The sequence below is a fragment of the Pongo abelii genome, chromosome 7, assembly GCF_028885655.2.
Source record: "Pongo abelii isolate AG06213 chromosome 7, NHGRI_mPonAbe1-v2.0_pri, whole genome shotgun sequence".
In the NCBI taxonomy this organism is placed as follows: Eukaryota; Metazoa; Chordata; class Mammalia; order Primates; family Hominidae; genus Pongo; species Pongo abelii.
This window is the reverse complement of record NC_071992.2, coordinates 112,401,015-112,413,277: the sequence shown is the minus strand read 5'-3', so window position 1 is coordinate 112,413,277 and position 12,263 is coordinate 112,401,015.

Genomic DNA, 12,263 nt, shown 5'->3' with positions numbered 1-12,263 from the left:
GGGTTGAAGAGGTTCATGAGATGGGGAGACTTCTTAAAAAGGGCTCCAAAGGAAAATCAGCAATGCAAAATACATGCAAAGAGCCATAAAATACCAGCTCTGTCCTCATAAGAGGCCTTGTCTACTCACCAGCCTTCAGGCAAGGCCACACCTCCATTGTCCCCAACAGTTAAGTATTCATCAAATAAATTGGAATTCCAGTAAAACAGGAAGTGCACTCCACTAATTTGCTGGTTCTCACAGTTATTGCTGTTTACTGGGGCGCCCATGTAATAAGAAGCGTGGTGAATGCTCTCTGATTCAGCTTGAGCAGACAGTGATAAAAAATGAATAAGTGGATACATGTGTTGAAGGGATATATCTGTTTGCTGCCCTGAAGGCACACCCCAAGGCTCTTGGTGTTTATGAGATGCTCAGTGACTTGTTTCTTTAAAGATGATAAATACTCCATTGAGAGTATATATAATAAGGGAATTGGTACCATTTTTAGTGACACAATATTAAGTAGATGAAAACAAATATTCAAGATCTTGTGTTCAGATTTATTAACAGCTGTGGCAAGAAGGATATACTGACAGTATAAAAAGCACTTACACAAGAACTGGCTACAAAGAGGTCACCCATGCTGAGTGGGGATGGGGACAGAAGTCGGGGGAGGTCCGCTGGTATTAGTCAGGATTTGTCTAAATTCGCAAACGATGTAGGCCTGTTTGTGTGTTTTGCTAATTGGAAATGTTTCAAAAACTGATGGGGACTAAAATTTGGCAGAATTTTGTGGAGTATATCTAATTCACTAAGTATAGCTTGTGACTAGAACCAAAGGTTATTTGCGAATATACTTCAAGTCCTCAGGTTTGAGGGCTATGCTTTGAGGGGCACAGCTTAACCAATCACTTCCCAAATAGCTTCATTGATTGCTAAAAGAATCATTACCACACTTCAAGAATCTCAGGAGAAAATATTAAAAATAAACAACATAGAGATTAAGATGCAAACGTAAAAAAAATAAAAAATAAAGAGAACCAGACAAGTGAAAAAATAGAAATGAAAGCTACTAAAGACAGTTTTTAACCTAAACTGACACATTGGACTCTGTCACTACGGTAACAAATGATACCACATTACAACCATGGATAAACAGGTGTTCTGTCCTGAGGTGAGTTGTCAGAGTAGGGGATAGCGGAAAAAAAAGATGCCATTCTGTTGTTCTCGGTTGTTCTTCCACTTGGCACCCCCTAGACTGTTCTACCAGGAGTCCAGGCTAGAAATCTATTTGGTAGGATCGGTTCTTATGAAATTCACTTGAAAGATGATAGAAGCTGAGAGGAATAGGATATCCAGCCAGCCAACCATTAATGAGCCATTGCTAATACTGGCAAGTGAGCTGAGGCCATGACCAAAATCTACAGGCAATCCAAAAAAATCTATTTTCAGGCCTGGTGCAGTGGCTCACGCCTGTAATCCTAGCACTTTGGGAGGCCGAGGCAGGCAGATTGCCTGAGCTCAGGAGTTCAAGACCAGCCTGGGCAACACGCTGAAACCCCATCTTTACTAACAACAACAACAAAAATTAGCCAGGTGTGATGGTGAGCACCTGTAGTCGCAGCTGCTCGGGAGGCTGAGGCAGGAGAATCGCTTGAACCCGGGAGGTAGAAGTTGCAGTGAGCCGAGATCATGCCACTGTACTCCAGCCTGGGCAACAGAGCAAGACTCTGTCTCCAAAAAAAAAAAAAGTCTATTTTCACCTCAAACTTTCCACTGTTCTCTTTATTCACCTCCATGAACCCCTTCCCAGGGAAGTTGGCTGATTTGAGTTTTATAAAATGATATGGTGCTAATGTTGAACAAAATTGTTACAGTTTTGGATAGTAAGACACAGGAAAATCAAGGAAGTGCATAATACATAAAATAAGACAGGAGATAAAACACTTACTTCTGTTTTTCTTTTTCTTTTTTTCTTTTTTTAGAGATGAGGGCTCACTATATTGCCCAGGCTGGCATCGAACTCCTAGACTCAAGTGATCCTCTCCCTTGGCCTCCGAAGGGTCTGAAATTACAGGTGTGAGCTGTCACACTTGGCCCTTCATGTCAGTTTTTCTAACAGTGTGGTATGGTTCTTTAAAGGCTGGCAAAATTTGACATTCAGTCAACAAATATGTGTGGATCACCTGCTGCAACTCAGGTACTCACTGGGTAGGCACGTGAATTTTCTTGAACCTTGTTAGAGTTAATACATTTTTAAACTAAGAGTTGTTCTCAAGTCATGAATCAGTGACTAAAGTACATGATGAATTTCATTCTGAAATCAGATATAGTTTAAAGAAAACATTATTTATGGATGAAAATACATATCCAGAGAGCCATATTTGAATGTTATAGATTTGGATGTATGAATCCAGGAAGGTACCACAGAGGTATCTTCAAGTTATTTTGCATTGCATTTGTATATATCCAGTTGAACAGGAAAGTCTAACCTTGATTAATTTTATGTAAAATGGTACTATTTTTTAAATTGACAAATAAAAATTGTATATATTTATGGTGTACAGCATGCTGTTTAAAAATATGTAGCCAGGTGCAGCAGTGGCACACACACCTGTAGTCCCAGCTACTCGGGTGGCTGAGGTAAGAGGGTCACTTGAGCCTAGGACTTCAAGGTTACAGTGAGCTATGATCAAACCACTGCACTCCAGCCAGGGTGACAGAGCAAGACCCTGTCTATTAATTAATTAATTAATTAATAATGTATACATTGGGGAATGATTAAATCAATCTGATTAACATATGCATTGCCTCACAAACAAATTTTTTGTGGTAAGAGCACTTAAAATCTCTTTTCTCAGCAGTTTTCGAGGATACAATATATTGTTAGCTATAGTCACTATGATATACAACAGATCTCTTGAACTTACCATGAATTCAACTTTTTAAGATTACACATAAGTGGAATCATGTGGTATTTGCCATTCTATACCTGGCTTAGCATTATGTCCTCCAGGTTCACCTATGTCATCACAAATGACAGAATTTCTTTTTTTTTTCTTTTTTTGAGACAGGGTCTGGCTATGTTGCCCAGGCTGAACTCCAACTTCTGGGCTCAAGCAATCCTTCCATGTAGCTGGAAGAGCCCCACTCCCTTCTTTTATAAGTCTAAATGGTATTCCGTTGTGTATATGCACCACACATTTTCTTCATCTGTTGGTGGACAGTCCTACTCTTTTTTTTCTTTTTCTTTTTCTTTTTAGAAAGGGGGTCTTACTCTGTGGCCCAGGCTGGAGTGCAGTAGTACGATCATAACTCACTGCAGCCTCAAACTCATGGATACAAGTGATCCTCCTCAACCTCCCAAGTAGCTGGGACTACAGGTACTTGCCACCGTGCCCAGCTGGGACTACTCTTATTACTACTCTCTGAAGGTGATTACTTTAATGGTAGCGAGCTCTAACCTCATTGACTATTCTTAGAAATCCATCCCCTCCAAGGCCCTGGAAAGGGGCCTACATGTTACATATCATCATTTAGATGATTCCACACCTCCTTGATCACAATTATGTAGACCAGGGCTGGAAGCAGGGGGAGGCAATTTATTAGTGGGCCAGTGGCCAATCAGATTCACTTTTCAGATTATTTGAGCCAAGGAACTCAGAGTCTAACTAAATTGTACGTTGTTGACCTGGGAGTAATCCAGAATTGCTAAGGGGTCTTTGTGTGGTGAGAGAGAAAAGGTTGATGTAAAATGGAAAGAATGAAGCAGATGAACAGAGAGAAGCAACAACAGAGGACATATGGCTCCAGAATAATGTAGGTTTCTGGTTTTGGGTTTTTTTTTTTCCAGTCCCTTTTCTAGCCTCTTTTGAAACTCCAATAAACTTTCTTCCTTTAGGATATACAAGATACTATGGTATCCTTAAGGTAAATTCCTCATTTTTCTTTAGCTAAAGAACTAAATTTACTAGTAATTAATTTATTACTACTTCTTGGTAAACAAATGAACCCAGCCCAAGACAGAGATGAAAATGAAGCAAAGAGCTTTGACTACCTTAGCGTTACTCTGGATAGAATGGAAATCTTGCCATTTAGTGTTTTATGAGCCATGTATAGTTAAGAACAGTTTTAGTGAAGATAAACTACTACTAACATTATTTAGATTTTCAGGGAAAAACACAAACTTTTAAAGAAAAACAAGTTTTACTTATGAATTACCTTGGGGGAAATATTTTCCATGTAGAATTTGGTATCTTTAAAACTCTAAAAGCAGAGTAGAATACATAGATTGTTTGCTGAATTAAATAGTATTAGTACTGGGATCACCTACAAGTTAATGCCAGGAATTGCCTCACTGAACACTTTTCTAAAAGATCTAGAGGTCAAGGCACACAAATGTCCAGGTGTGAAAATGTTACGAAATTCTTTCAGCTAGCGAAATGAGAAACAGGTAGGATAGCCACGCCTGGCTGAGTTGTTAAGTAACCCAATACATTAAGGATACCTAACACAGGCTCTTACACCTGCTGTTAGGGTAGGCTGTGCCCTGCAGTGGTTAAAACCTCAGGCTTTGGAAACACACAGACTGGGGTTTGAATCCCAGTTCCACTCTTACCATGTTCTTAGAGGCCTTGACACCTGAGCAGGCCACTAAATTTAAACCTGTTTCTTCATCTGTAGTTTGGAGATAACAGGGTTTTGTGTGGAGCCTATGAGTTAATAATACGCGTAAAGTATTTAGCAAGCTAGTGAACTTTCAATAAATGCCAGTTGTCTCAATAAATGCCAGTTGTGGTTATTAGTGTTTCCCCTCAATAAATGCCAGTTGTTACAAATGCCATTTGTGACTAGTATTTTCTCTGCCTGGAATAACTCATCTGTTCTCTCAACTCTCTTTGCCTGCCTAACTCCTGCTTGCCCTTTAAGGGTCAGTTTAGAAGTGTCCTCATTAGCAAATATCTGAATGCCTACTGTGTGTTGCACACCTCCTCCAGGAAGCCTTCGCCGATCCACCAGATTAGATAACAGACTTTTATGATAATTAATTCTAACCTAGCGTGGAATATTGGAGTTGCTGTAAAATTTGCTCTTAGAAACATGTTCTGTTGTGGCTAAAAGTATAAACATAAAACTGAATACCACTCAGAAAGGCCTAGGAAACAAGAACACACACCATTCTATCTTTTTTAAGTGCCATAACAAGTTTAAATCCAACTAAAAACCCAGGAAAATAGTATAAAATTCCAAACTTGCAAGTTCTGAAATAGCAGTAAATAGTTTTGAATTGTTAAAATGAAAATCAAATGCTCCTATGAGTTCAGATAGAAATAAGAAAAATGCTTCAGGAAAAGAAAAAAATACAATTTATCATGAAATGGGAACTGAAAATGTCTACTTTTTGCTGTTGTTCTTGTAGCTGTTAGTAATACAAATGACAAAGGCTGAGGTTTTCTCTGCAGATTTCATTCCAGTGTCACACCACTAAAGCTAGTGTCTCCTCCTATCCCCCAACCCCTGCTCACCACAGGCACACCCCAACCCCCCAAGGTGACCCATGTGAATAGCCTGGTATGAATTGTCCTCTCTTTCTCTATTTGTATAATCCTATAGGGATACACTCACAAATCCATGACACATACATGAGTTTTTTGTTGTTTGTTTGTTTTGTTTTGTTTTGTTTTGAGACAGAGTTTCATTCGTTGGCCAGACTGGAGTGCAATGATGCAATCTTGGCTCACTGCAACCTCTGCCTCCTGGGTTCAAGCAATTCTCCCACCTCAGCCTCCCAAGTATCTGGGATTACAGGCGCACACCACCACACCCAGCTAATTTTTGTATTTTTAATAGAAACGGGGGTTTTGCTATGTTGGCCAGGCTGATCTTGAACTCCTGACCTCAGGTGATCTGCCCGCCTCAGCCTCCCAAAGTACTGGGATTACAGGCGTAAGCCACCGAGCCCAGCCCCATGCATGAGTTTTTAATGCTTGTTTGTTTTGGTCTTAGTTGTTTTTAAAAATGGAATCCTATTAAACACACTTTCATCTTGTCGAAATCCCTCCAAGTCACCTGACGGAACCTTCATTCATGTATATAATGTGGGTCTTTTACCTCTTGGTACTGGTATTTCATACTTGATCTAGCCATTTCCCTGTAATAAGCATCTCTTTTGTTTCCAGTCGAGTATTTTCCCCTACTGCAAATAATATGACAGGAAATCCCTTTTACATATTTCCTTAATTACTGGTGATTTTCTTTCTGTGGGCTAGATTCCCTAGAGTGGGATTGTTGGACTGGAAGGTATAAATGTTTGTAGTTTTATGGGATGTTGCTTGACAGTTTTACAGCAACAACAAAAAGTTCTCATACTCCCACCAGTGATGTTGAGGGTATCTTTTTTTTTTTCCTTTTTCCACATACCAGCCAGCAATAGATATTAGCTTTCTTCTCAGCCTGTTTGATAAGTATGAAGTGACAGCTCATTGCTCTTGTTATGTGCAATTTCCTGACTACTAGTGCTTTAGAGCATCTTTTCATTGTTGTATTTGGAGTTGGTCTTCTGTGAACCGTCTGTTCATATCTTTTCCCCACCTTTCTACGTGGTAATATACTTTTTTTGGAAGAGCTCTGATATGATTGCTATTAACATTACTATGTTATTAATCCATCTTGCATATATTCTTTTTTTTTTTTTTGAGATGGAGTCTCTCTTTATCGCCTAGGCTGGGGTACAGTGGCGCGATTTGGGCTTACTGCAACCTCCGCCTCACGGGTTCACACCATTCTCCTGCCTCAGCCTCCTGAGTAGCTGGGACTACAGGCGCCTGCCATCATGCTGGGCTAATTTTTTGTATTTTTAGTAGAGATGGGTTTTCACCGTTTTAGCCAGGATGGTCTCGATCTCCTGACCTCGTGATCCACCCGCCTCGGCCTCCCAAAGTGCTGGGATTACGGGCATGAGCCACGGCTCCCAGCCGCATATATTCTTATATATACTGTAACCATTTCCAATTATCTATTCTACCCACTGATCTGTTTGTCTATTCCCATGTCATAGCACATTCATTTGATTACCACGACTTTATAGAACCCTCTGATATTCCCAAAGTCAATCTCCCTGCTCTCCCTGACCAGACATTGGTGGTTGTTTTTCCCATGCCTTTCTTGAATATTTTTGGGCATTTTCTTCATCCACATAAATTCTAAAGATATTTTAGACAATTAAAATAAACCATTTTAGGATTCCATTTAGAATTGAACTAAATTTATGCATTGGTTTTGGTACAAGTAACATTTTTATGATATTAAGTCATCTCAAACCAGAAAATGTTATACTCAACTTTGTTCAGATCTTTTTTAAATGTCTGCTCATAAGATTTTATAGTTTTCCTATAGATCCTGTGAACCTCTTGTTAAATATATTGCCATTATTTACTTACATTGTGTCACTATTATTAATAGAATTTCCCCTGTTTTCATTTAAGAACTTACTGCTAGAGCAGAGAAAAACTGTCTATCTTTAATATTTATTTCGTATACTACCATCTTACCAATAATTTTTAAGTGAATCTAGTACATATTTTACTAGAATCTCATGGATTTCTAGGTATGCAATTTGGTTATCAGCAAAAAATGTGGTTTTAATATCTTTTTTAATGTCTATGCCAGTTGTTTAGTAACTAGTTTTAACAACTGGTTCCTGGTTTTAATGGAAATGGTTTAGTGAATTGTGTGTTATAATTTGGAATGACAGTTGTGGTTTGTTTGTGAATGCCTTAGTAGATCAAAAAGTTTCATTACTTATCTTGAGTTTTTGTTAGAGATGGTTGTTTAGAGTTTTATTCAAGCTTTTTCAGAATCTACGGGTATAATCCTATGGATTTTATCCTTTAGTCTGTTGATGTAATAGATTGTGCTGATGGTCACTGAGAGTGATTTTCAGAAAGCAAGTTACTCCCACATTCCCTGAAAAAAATGTGCTTGATCTTAGCGCACCGGTTTTTGAGAACTTGCTGAACTCGTTGTTTAGAAGTTTTTGCATCTTATTTGAAAGTGATATAGGTCTATAATTTTTTATTCTGTGTTCTACTAGATCAGGCTGTGGCATTAAAGTCTTGCTGGCTATGTAAAATGTGTTGGAGACTTTTTTATATTTCCTCTCTATCCTGCACTAATTTGAATAGCATTGAAATGATCAGTTCTTTAGAAATTAGATAGCACCCAGTCCAAATTCCCATTTGGTCTTGGTGCCTATTTAAGTGGTAGCTCTCTTACTACCCTTTCTTCTGTCATAATTGGTCTATTCAGATTTACGATTTCTTCTTGGGTCCATTTTAGTCATTTGTATTTTGCTGGAAAACCATTATTATCCTCTAGGTTTTAAAATTTGTTGTCAGATTTGCCTTTAGAGAGATAAATATTTCCTTATTGTTAAAAATTTCTCTTGCATTTTTTTTCTCGTTTTTTTTTTTTTTTTACCTTGTCTCTTTGGCTTTCTCTTCTTTCTTATCAGGCTCCTGAGGGATTTATTTCTATTATTAATCTTTTTCAAAAGACACTTTTACATAAACTTATCCTTACTCTTTTTGTGTTTGTTCGCTGTTTTATCTTTGTTAATTGTTATTCCTTTTCCTGTTTTCAAAATTGATCTCTTTATAATTTCTTAAATGAAATTCTAAGTTCTTTTATTTTTAATTTCTTTAATGATAAAAAAAATTTGAGGCTATGCATTTTCTGTGGATAATTTGTACTTTCTGCTTAGGAGCTTATAAGATTTTCCAGTTGTCCCTAGAATTTAGGGGGTTTACTATGCTATGTCTGTGTACTTGTGATTTCTCTTCAATGGACCATTTAGTTTACAGACTCAAGTCTTTCTCCTCTAGTGAAAGTCTTTGTTTAGTTTTTTGTTTTGTTTTTTTTTTTTGAGACTGAGTCTTGCATGGCCCCCCTGGCTGGAGTGCAATGGCGCGATCTCGGTTCACCGCAACCTCCGCCTCCCAGATTCACACAATTCTCCTGCCTCAGCCTCCTGAGTAGCTGGGACTACTGGTGCACACCACCATACTGGGCTAATTTTTTTCTATTTTTAGTAGAGATGGGGTTTCACTATGTTGGCCAGACTGGTCTTGAACTCCTGACCTAGTGATTCACCCGCCTTGGCCTCTCAAAGTGCTGGGATTACATGCGTGAGCGACCGTGCCTGGCCTTGTTTAGTTTTTTAAAAATTGTTTTCTCTCTTTCAATATATTGTTTTCTCTTTCTGAAACTTCTATTATTTGTCTTTTAAATGTCCTGAATAGATAGCCTCCAAATCCCTTACATTTTCTGTCATGATTTCCAACTTCTCACATTTTTGTTTGATTGTGTCCATGAATTTCCAGACCACTCATTCAGATCAATGACCATTCTCTCCTTTAATTTCCCTGTGAAATTTCTAATGAGAACTCATGTGTTTTTATTATTAATGAGTTATTATTATTATTTGCAGATGCACTTGGGCTCTTTAAGTGCTTGCTTTTGTTGGTTTGTTTTGTTTTCAGCTTATGTTTTCATCTGTCTCCTGTAGCAGTTGTATTTCCTTGGGCGTGTGCTTGTTCTCTTGGTTTTTCCTCTCTCTGGCTGCTGGGTGCCATCATATGCAATGTCATGTTTCTTTGTTGGCTGGTTCAGAATCAGATCCGGTTGGTGGAGAATCCTCACAGTGGGGACCCACAGGTGGTGGAAGACAAAGGGCTTCTTAGGTGTCCCTACACCCATGGGCCAGTCTGCTGCCAGTTCTTTTGCTTCCCTGCCAGGTTACCTGCAGTAAGCTTCTCTCTTCCTTGGTCCTCAGTCTCAAGGGCAGGGAAGAATTGCCCCCTTTTGGCCTTTGCAGAGGTGGCCAGGAAGACTTAGCATACCCACGTAGAGCAGGCGATGTCTCCTACCTCACAGACACTGCATGGCCCATTTCTCTTCTGGATCCTCTTTGGGAAAATCAATGGCATAGATGAGGGCAAATGGGGATGTGCTCAGGACTACCACTACTGTGAACTCCCCAAGTTATATTTTCTTGTTTGTTTGTTTGTTTGTTTGTTTTAGAGACAGAGTCTGGCTCTGTCGCCAGGCTGCGGTACAGTGGTGTGATCTCCGCTCACTGCAACCTCCACCTCCCAGGTTGAAGTGATTCTCCTGCCTCAGCCTCCCAAGTAGCTGGGACTACAGGCGCCCGCCACCACGCCCGGCTAATTTGCTGTAATTTTGGTAGAGACGGGGTTTCACCGTGTTGGCCAGGATGGTCTCGATCTCTTGACTTAGTGATCCCCAGCCTCGGCCTCCTAAAACTGAGATTACAGGCGTGAGCTACCGCACCCGGCCACCAAGTTATATTTTCTAAAAGGAAATAAACTAACAAAATTATAACAGGGTAAATAGAAAAGGATATGGAGTCAAACAGATCCAGGTTAGAAGCCGATTTAGTGAGAAAAGAGGAAGTTTAAATGACAAGAGTACTTTGCTGCTGGGTGTGGTGGCTCACGCATGTAATCCAGGCACTTTTCAAGCTGGCCAAGCTGTTTTACACCTGTAATCCCAGCACTCTGGGAGGCTAAGGTGAGAGGATCACTTGAGCCTAGGAGTTGAAGACCATTCTGGGAAACATAGTGAAACCCCATCTGTAAAAATAAAAATTAAAAAAAAAAATTGCCCGGGCATCATGGCATGTGTCTATAGTCCCATCTACTCTGGAAGCTGAGGTGGGAGGATTGCTTGAGCCCAGGAGGTAGAGGCTGCAGTGAGCGGTGATTGTGCCACTGCAATCCAGTTTGGGCAACAGAGTGAGACCTTGTCTTAAAAAAAAAAAAAAAAGAACGTTTTGCAAGGTGAGTATTTCAGGGAAAAAGCTTCTTGCAGACCAAGGAATATTTGCATTTATAGACTAGAAACTATAGCTGAAGGAGTTGTCCAAATTGACTCAGCTAGTGAAATTTAGAGCCAGGATTCCCAGCCCAATGTATTTGGAGCTTTTAAAAGTCTTCTGAAATCTTTTCCATAAATTCTTCTTGGCCAGGAATTGGAAGCATTAGCTACCTGTTAGCATTTTAAAGGCTCAAGCAAAATTTATAAATATCTCACCAAGAGTGTTTTCAGTTTTTGTTTTTTAATGTTATTTTTAGTTTTCCCCATTTGTAGATTTTAAAAATCTTTTTACTATCAAGTACTAAATGACTTGTACTGCCATCAGAGAATGTAATTTGGATATTTCTATCTGTCATTGGTATGTATTTTGAGCAAAAGGGGACCTTAAGAGAAGCAATGGTGCGTGCCTGTAATCCCTAGCTACTGGAGAGGCTGAGGCACGAGAATCGCTTGAACCTGGGAGGCAAAGGTTGCAGTGAGCCGAGATCGTGCCACTGCACTCCAGCCTGGGCGACAGAGTGAGACTCTGTCAAAAAAAAGAGAGAGAGAGAGGCAAAAGAGAGTCTTCGCTAAGTGATCTTTCTTCTTAGGTATATCTATAGTGGATGCTCACCTGGAATACCAGATGCAGTTAGGGTTAATGTGCTTCAGGAAGAGGCATAAAGGAAGTCTGAAGGTCCTACACAAAAGCAGCAAAGAAGCCCACAGTGTTCACTCTTGATATTGTACATTCTACCCCAATACACAGCATTCTGTGGGTTTGGACAAATTTGGAACAACATGTGTCTGCCATTATAATATCATACAAAATAGTCTCACTGCCCTAAAAATCCTCTGTGCTCTGTCTATTCATCCCTCCTTCCCCCTAACCCCTGGCAGCCACTGATCTTTTTACTGTCTACAAACTTCGGCTTTCCCAGAGTGTCATACAGTTGAAATAATATAGTATGCAGCCTTTTAAGATGAGCTTTTTTCACTTAGTAATATGCATTTAACTTTCTTTCATGTCTTTTCATGGCTTGATAGCTCATTTCTTTTTAGTGCTAAGTGATATTCCATTTTCTGGATGTACCACTGTTTATTCATTCACCTACTGAAGGGCATCTTCATTGCTTCCAAGTTTGGGCAATTGTGAATAAAGCTGCTATCAGCATCTATGTGAGGGTTTTGTGTGGACATAAGTTTTCAACTCCTTTGGATAAATACCAAGGAATGGAATTCCTGGATCATATGGTAAGAGTATATTTAGTTTTGTAAGAAACAGTCCAATTGTCTTCCACAGTGGCTGTACAATTTTGCATTCCCACTAGCAATAAATGAGAGTTCCTGTTGCTCTATATCCTCACTAGCATTTGGTGTCGTGAATGTTTTAGAGTTTGGCCATT